Source organism: Bombus affinis, chromosome 2 (genome assembly GCF_024516045.1).
Source record: "Bombus affinis isolate iyBomAffi1 chromosome 2, iyBomAffi1.2, whole genome shotgun sequence".
Taxonomy (NCBI): domain Eukaryota; kingdom Metazoa; phylum Arthropoda; class Insecta; order Hymenoptera; family Apidae; genus Bombus; species Bombus affinis.
The window spans coordinates 12,749,352-12,756,465 of NC_066345.1; the positions used below are offsets into that span (position 1 = coordinate 12,749,352).

General features: G+C 47.4%; 1 protein-coding gene across 1 annotated transcript in view; it reads right to left on the reverse strand.

Moving 5' to 3' along the window:
- The window catches only part of LOC126925092 (protein FAM76A), a 44,805-nt gene that overhangs the window by 6,646 nt on the left and 31,045 nt on the right, over positions 1–7,114 (reverse strand). The gene's annotated exons all lie outside the window — the stretch shown is intronic.

Here is a 7,114-nt window from a genome sequence, read left to right on the forward strand (position 1 = left end):
GCCTCCAGTGTTCGCTAAACAATAGAGTGACGTTGTCACTCCGAAAATTATACTACTACGCTATCCTTGAACACCCGCCATCTATTCGAATCGAGCGTCGATCACATTCGACGATTCGACGAACCTCTGCAAGCTCTTCGTTCATCCACCTCGAACGCTAATTGGAGCTGGTTCGATACGAATTCCGGTGTCGGAGAAGCGAGGTCGTTTTTCATCGGTCGAAACGAGCCTCGCTGGCGTCGATAACAGCAATCGAATCGATGCTCGGTTTTATCGGTTCCATTGAACCCAACGGTCCGCTCGGTCGTTTCACCTTCGCTTCGAGTGGTCGCTTAACAGTACATCTTTCGGATGTAGATTTCCTCGTCGATGGCTGGAATGACGAAATTCACTCTCTCGTATGCGGGTCCCTATACGCTCGCCAGGCCAGGCCACGCCACGGTACTTTCGTTACCGTCGAATGGAAAAGTTCCCTAAACGCAATCGGGACAAAACGACTCGGCGTTACCGTTAGTCCTCGCGGTGATCGTGCCTCTTACTCGTCGTTCGTTCGAAGGCGGCCGCACCTCAGCACGGAGATAGAGGGTGAAAGCCCTACGAAAACATTCGACATGAATGGACGTGTTTGTTTCAAAAACCTTGATCGTTATCGCGTTCAATGACCGGAAGAGCTCTATGCAGTCAAACCAATAAAGATTGCTCTCGCTGGGATAAATGTCTAAGATACTCGAAAAGTCTATCATCGATGAAAGTTGTATCTTGTTCGAAGAAGGTTATTGGTCTTTGCATACATTTAAAAATATATACGTTGACCTTCGAATGTTAATCTTGAAGTTTCATATCTAAAAATAATTTCAAGCGAACGACCTCACACCTACGACCATTTTTCTGAACTTACCTCATCCTTTAACGCGCGATCGTTGAAAAACTGTCGATAAACGAAAATAGAGTCTGGAACGTTCGAAATTTCGCTGTGGTGATTGTCGTAGCTAGAAGGTCCTCTCGTCTCTTCTAGCACGGCGACTATCGTCGGACTCTCTCGTCGCGTATGCGTGCCGCGTACCGGGTGCTCGATGCACATGCACATGTACACATAAGCCCGTGTACACATAGACAAACGCTCGCGCCGTTCAGGAACTGCGATGCGTGACCTAGTGCCGTTGCGCCGTTCTACCTTCGAACTAGGTCTTCCTCGTTCCCAACTAAGTCCGTGCGGCCAACGACGTCGAGAATGCACCGGCGCATCGGGCCCGTCATCTTTCTAATCTTTTGCGATACACCTGCACCGCTATTCATTCGTCTTTCTGTTTAATTCGTAAATGTTCCTTCGAACGGTTAAGTCTCTGTTTAATCAGCCATTGCGAGAAAGCTTGGAATTCGTGGAACTTTCGGTGGACCTAAGATGGTAGTAGAATGCGAGAACGTTGCGCAACCTAAAAGATTAAACCACCTCTATTCGTAGTTTCCGGTGAAATTAATCTTCTCGAGCGAACAAGGTAATATGCTTTGGGTTTCGTCGAGCGATGATTCGCTGAAAGACGTAATAGCTTGTAACGTGGTCGGTTAGTGCTTCGTTAATATGACAATTTGTTATCTTCCTCTGGAATAATAAGTTAGCAACAATTTTTACGCCAAGTCCTGCTAATCATCCGTTCTAATTAATCGAGCATTCTAGACTCTGCAGAAACGATCCGGACAAGACCGTACGCCGAGACTTTCTCACCGAAGAGGAAGTTTCGTTTCAGTGGCAAGAATTCGACCGTACCGCAAGCGGGCCCGGCCGAAATCGACGATTACGTAAGGTGATACGTTGTCCTGTATTCTCCTATGGAGAACGTAATCGTTTCGGGGCCCCGTTAGAAGCGGATTTGTTTACGTACGGGGACAAACACCTGCGAGAATGGCGGCGGGAACAGTAAGCGAGTCATTCCATAGGAGCTTGGCCAGGTACAAGAACGAAACGCGGTGACGTCGGGTCAATGCCTCGTATACGGAGCAGCATACGACTCGCCGACTTTCCGTATATGCCCAGAAACCACGGCTGAGATTCGTGCTCGAGCCAGATAGCGATAAAAACGAATGTGTCACGGGAGAATTCCCTTTTCAAAGCGGAATCGCGCGATCACCTTGCGCGCCCCCATTCTCACCCCGAAACGGATACCGCTTCGACAACCTACGATCGATTCGATCGCCAACGTCTCGCCAGCTTGTTCGCCGCATTGCTCAGTACTTTGATTCGATCATTTGCGATAACGTCTTACAACAGCGGATATTCAAAATCGCTGCACGATAGGAATTGAATCGAACTAGGAGCTGATCATCGATGCCGTTGCTCTTTTTCCAAGAACACGTGCGTTCTTAGGTTGACGAATATTTCTGTGGATCGCGTTGTTGCCGTTATAGTAGCGTGGTCAAGCGATCATATACAAAAATGTTAAAAGGCGTATTTTTTTTGCGCGGCATTAACGCCAATTTAGATCTTGCGTCACGTAGCACGCGCTTCCTGTGCGCGATCGAACGAGCAACGCGGAGGAGGATCGTTGTGTATTCGTATACGTATGTTGCTTAGTTAGTTACGAAATAGCACGACAATAACGCGATCGTCGATATGAGATAGATGGGAAGTTTAGTCACCGACGGCTACGAATTCGACAGGTTGAAAGTTTCAGGCTCAGGCCTTTAACCTCGAGCATTGAACTCCGTGCAAAAAATGACTTACCGACTAGAATAGACCACTGATTCTTTTCGTTTTTTTACCAAGGATCTGTGGTTTCCTGGGTTTCGCGCAGGATCGCTCGATGAAAATCGGTATCATACAGGATGGTGATTTTTGTAACCCTTGGAAATTTTTCGCGGTGCAAAAACTTCCGCGTTGCGTGCGCTTTGCATACAATCGGTAACGCGATTCCAACGGTCGGTCGAGAGGAACCGGTTGTTAAAAATGTGATAAACCGGTCGCCAAAGCGGCGAAAAAAATCGTTGAACCGTAACCCCGTGCTTTTTTTCAACGAGCGCGAATGTTTCTCGTCGGAGTTTCTCGAATCCATGTTGGGAAAACGAAAGATCGCAAGAGGCAGACCTTCGCCCGGTCAATTAAATGCTCGAATGTTGCGCTTGGAACGAATTATGACTTATAGTTTTTCACGGAAACGTTGGGTCTATCCCACTGATGCAATATTATTTAAGATTAAAAATTTAGTCGTATCTCGGACCAACCAAGAAGCTACAACTTTTAAAAGAAGCGAGTCAAATAGAGGAAGAAGAAAAAATAACGGGACAGGTGACCGTGAGGGAAAGCAAAAGGGTTTTGATAACGACAGACCCGATTCAATTTCATAGTCCCGATCCCATTGATATTCGATATTTGCCCATAAGTTCGCTATTATCGAATACCAATTTGCGATAAACTGATACATAGGCATACACGATTGAATTTAATCGTAAAAGTTATCTCTGCCAGACACAGAACGATGAAAGGCTTGTCAAGTGCGAGGCGTCGATACCGTTCGATTCGCGGTCAAAGCCATCGCTAGGGACAGCCTCGAGGAAGCAGAGCGGTCGTCGACCCCTGAAAATACTCTTACGCATTGTGTGCCACTTCACTTCTGAGCGGTCTCGAGGCGAGCGAGGACGAAGAACGAGCGAGCGAGCGGCGGCGTCCCTCGCTCGAGGCAAGCGAGGACGAACCTCGATGTTTCCGACTTGGTGTTACATTATGGCTCACCCTAGGATTCCACGCAGCTCTCTACCCACTCCCCGATCCCCTCCCTCCACCACCAACGCCTCCTCCCTTTCGACTTTTTCCTCCTCTTCCATCTCGTGCTTCTCTTCTTCTACTTCTACTTCTTCATCTTCTTCTTCTTCTTCTTCTTCCTCTTCTTTCGTTTCTCCTTTCAATTCGATTCGCGACTCAGACCCAAAGCTAACAGTACTCCCGTGCCTAGCCTAGCCAGACGTTGAGACCGTCAGGGACGTACCGCTCGAATTTCTGGGCCCAAACGAAAACGAGTCAGCCAGCCTCGAGTAACGTTAACACAATTTTCTCCCCTGACCTCCAGGCTCGTTCCCTTTCGAGCGTCGACATTTCGATGACTTTCCCAGACCAAGTCTTGTTTCTCTCATTTGATAGCTCTGATATTTGTACAAGGGATTATAGAGTTTCATTAGAAAACCGAAAAAGAGGAAGAGAGTGGTGTCAAGTGCCGTTGTGCATTGGTTTACGCGTGGGTATTTCGGTAGCGAAGGCCACGATAGAAAGACATTTCTCGGAATACGCGCTTGTTAAATTAAGCAGCTGGCGTTTCAAGGATAGAGCTGTCCATCGAGTATTCAAGGTTCTCGTGGGTTATTGGACCTTCGCTCCATGGAAACGGATTAAAATTTCTAAATCGAGGATCCCGTTGCAGATCCAACAGTTGTCGGCGGGAAGCGTTACCGTACAAGCAGAGAAAGTGTCGAATAACTCAAGAAAAAAGACTGGAAGAAATCTGTTTGTCGAAATTTATAACGCCATAATTTTACAGAGTGTTTGAACGTAATATTCGATGATTGTTGGATCTTCTTATCTTGAAACGGACACGCGGCTTGATCGCAAATCTTGGAGCTGTCATCCGCACTAATCGTTGAACGTTCTTATCGCGTTCGAAAACAGTGGCAATTTCGAGCGCGTAATTACACTTTGCGCGGAGACGAGATTAATCTTGCAATGTAGGTGAAATAGATTTTCCAGCTAACGGAATCAATTGGGAATACTTTCTTTAGTCGATTTCATCGTTCATCCTGATACACATAATCCACGGAGGAACGTGAAAAGGAAAAAGCATCGCTCCTAGGTGCTGTATAACGTTAACCGTGCAAATCTCTAACATCGATGTTGGAAAGTTTTCATTGAATCTAGAGCTGCTAGAGCTAGCAAAGTTTATACACTTTCCTGGTTTCACAGTGGATTGTTGAATCGTTCGAGTTAATTACTGTTCGAAGCAGCAGTGGCGGCGGTAATGCCGTGCAGAATTCGAGGCAAGAAGAGAGGCATCTGGCCGATGTAGGTGAAGTTTCTAATGCGGAGTCCCGGTGAGGAGAAGCGCCGCGGCGCGATGCAACGTACACGTATACACAGTCAAGACAAGACCACCTCCACCTCTATGGAAAGAAGTAAACTAGTGCATCCCGGTGCGCCGTGCACGCAACCACGATGTAAGAGAGTATTTTCAGGGGTTAACGAACTCGCAACGGACATCTCTCGCCGGCCGTGTCATACTTTGCGCTTCTGAACCACGTTTAACGCGATATCAGGGGAAAATCATCGATTTTTCTTCCGATTCCGCGAACGTGATTTCAATTTGAGCTCAATTCGAAAGTCGATCCGCGGCCGGCACGCTTTTTCGCGCGTTTTAACCTTTTACTTTTCAACGATTCCTTTTTTTTTTTACGGAAAAGGAAACGTTACCGACGTTAAGAAGCGCTTTGCAAAATTAGACAACGACGACGATATATGTAAACGAAAAACGTAGAGAAAAGTAAATTCCTTGCACGAAGATTCTATGTATATAGGAAGAGTCTATGACATAGATCGGAGAATGCGCTTCCGGTAGAAGAGTGGTGAAACGCGTTATTGGCCTTCCGGCGTCTCAGTGAGCGGAAGCGACGGTGGCGGGAAGCGCAAGGTGAAGGTAAAGGTAACGCCGCAACGTCGAAGGTACGCCGAGAAAAGTGGCGATTTAACGTGATCACGGCAGCTCGGTACGCAGCTCGGTAACGACGAGCTAGCTAAGTAGTGCAAGCGTAAGAGTGCTCGATGCTAGAGGTCAGTAACCACTTGCGAACGCTCCACTCCGTTCCGTTCCGTTCCGGTTACCCGCTCCGCGCGGTACGACCGATCGCTCTTCTCCTTCAGAGATTATCCAGAGATAGAATTTTTTGTTCTGCTCGCTTCGAAGAAATAAATCTCGACGTTTTGAAATAATGCAAACTCTTAATAAGCTGCTAATCCCTCTAGAATTATACAGTATTCGTAAAACGTCGAGTGATTTTTCCACGCCGGTGCTGCGATGGGAAATCAATTTCGTTGTCTTTAGTTTTACGCGTCTAACGGGCAAAGGACATAAAAACAGTCTCCGTGAAGTTTACGACAAGCGCGACGAAGGAAACCCGATAGCAGATTTTCATGGAACGCTGTTCGATGCGACGATCGTGTATCTTGATCGACGATCTTGGAGCATAATCCTAACGACGCGGTATATTTACCTCGAAGACAATTCACCTTCGTCGCTTCTATCGTGCGTTAGCTCGTCCCTTCTCTCCACCGCAGCATCGTGCATTTTAATCGAACGTTGCTTAGAAAGACGCTCCCATCATAGACATTCTAAGCTCGATAGAAATCCTTCGCGACGACGAACGAAAAAAATCAACGCGACTAACCAATGGGAGTAATTCGACAGGACACGGTCGATCGATCTCGGCATCGTTTCGCGGCGTGGTTGTTTCCAAGCATACGCGGTATTATGTAAAAGTGGCTGCATCCTATCGTTCTTCGTTATCACCGCCATTTCCTCTTCTCGTCGTATCCGTCTTTCTCGATTTCACGTTTCTCTTGCGTTTCGAATCCTCGAGAGGAGGACCATCAACATGGAAAATAATTCATTCACGGTCATTCTCTGGTGATCGCGCGCTTGCCCTCGTCGTTACTTTCAATCGACTTTCAAATTTACGATTACACAGACGGAAACACCGACGCAATGCACCAAACGTATTATTCGATCGGCGAGGCCCTCTTACGCAATGCGTTAAAGGTCGATAAATCGACATAGTTGTCGAGGGTCTCGTATTTCTCGACGGAGCCGCGCCATCACGCGGCACTGGAGCTCGGAGACTTTAACGCCCGGAAAGACGATTCACGGTGAACGCACGCGGCATAGCGCGCGGGCCGTTCGCGCTACCATCTTTTTTCCTACTTTTCCGCTCGTCGATCCGCTCGCAGAAGCGCGGTTATCGAAGTGGACGATAATCGAACGGGCAATGCAACGACTAAAGATACGATGACAGTGGAGTAGACCCTGCAACGGTAGCGAGATTGCACGATAATTATCACAGTGGCGAAGAAAGGAAGTGGCGAAAT